We start from the raw sequence: 699 nt of genomic DNA, 5'->3' as shown, positions 1-699 counted from the left end.
TCCCAGCCGCCCTACAGATCCAATGGAGACCTACTTAGTTCCCAAGATTAAAAAGGAGCTTTTAAGGCAACCATTTTGAAACTCTTGATAACGTCAAAGAGGTCGTGACAAGGTACCTCAATGAGGTGCCCGTCGACGCCTTCCGGGAATCGTGACCGCGAACGACAGAGGCGCTGGCATCGGCGTGCGAAGCACCGCAGTGCTGTTTTGAAGAATTTTAGTAATATGTACTTTCATGCAATACATTAGTGCCTAATGAAATCAACAGAATATTATTTTAATGGTGAATTCACTTTTTGAACGACGCGCCAATGCTTAAGTATTACCTCCGGAATCTCTGATAAAGGAATAATTTATTATTTTCCCTGACATGATTTGTTCGTTAAATTTTCTTTCGAAAATATTCAAACATTGGGAGAATAATGCTTTATTTTTCCAAGGCCGGTCGGATGGACGTTGTGATGAGCATTACCAACTCCGCAACGGTCGAGGGTTTGGAGCTCTGCCTCGGGCATGGGCGCTGCTGGGAGCAAGCATGCAAAAAGGGAGCAATGCAAAACGACATCATGCCACCGCATTAAATCCTTAGCCTGGATTTCCTCAAGCACCTTTGCTCTTCGTTTTAGCCAAATGTAACTGTGAGTGTCCGGCAGACAGGTGCTCTGTGCGTCGAGGAGACAATGCTTTGGCGATGATTGC

This window comes from Hetaerina americana, unplaced genomic scaffold (assembly GCF_022747635.1).
Source record: "Hetaerina americana unplaced genomic scaffold, ioHetAmer1.1.p SCAF_1, whole genome shotgun sequence".
Taxonomy (NCBI): Eukaryota; Metazoa; Arthropoda; class Insecta; order Odonata; family Calopterygidae; genus Hetaerina; species Hetaerina americana.
The sequence above is the reverse complement of the archived record's forward strand: the minus strand, read 5'-3'. Positions refer to the sequence as shown.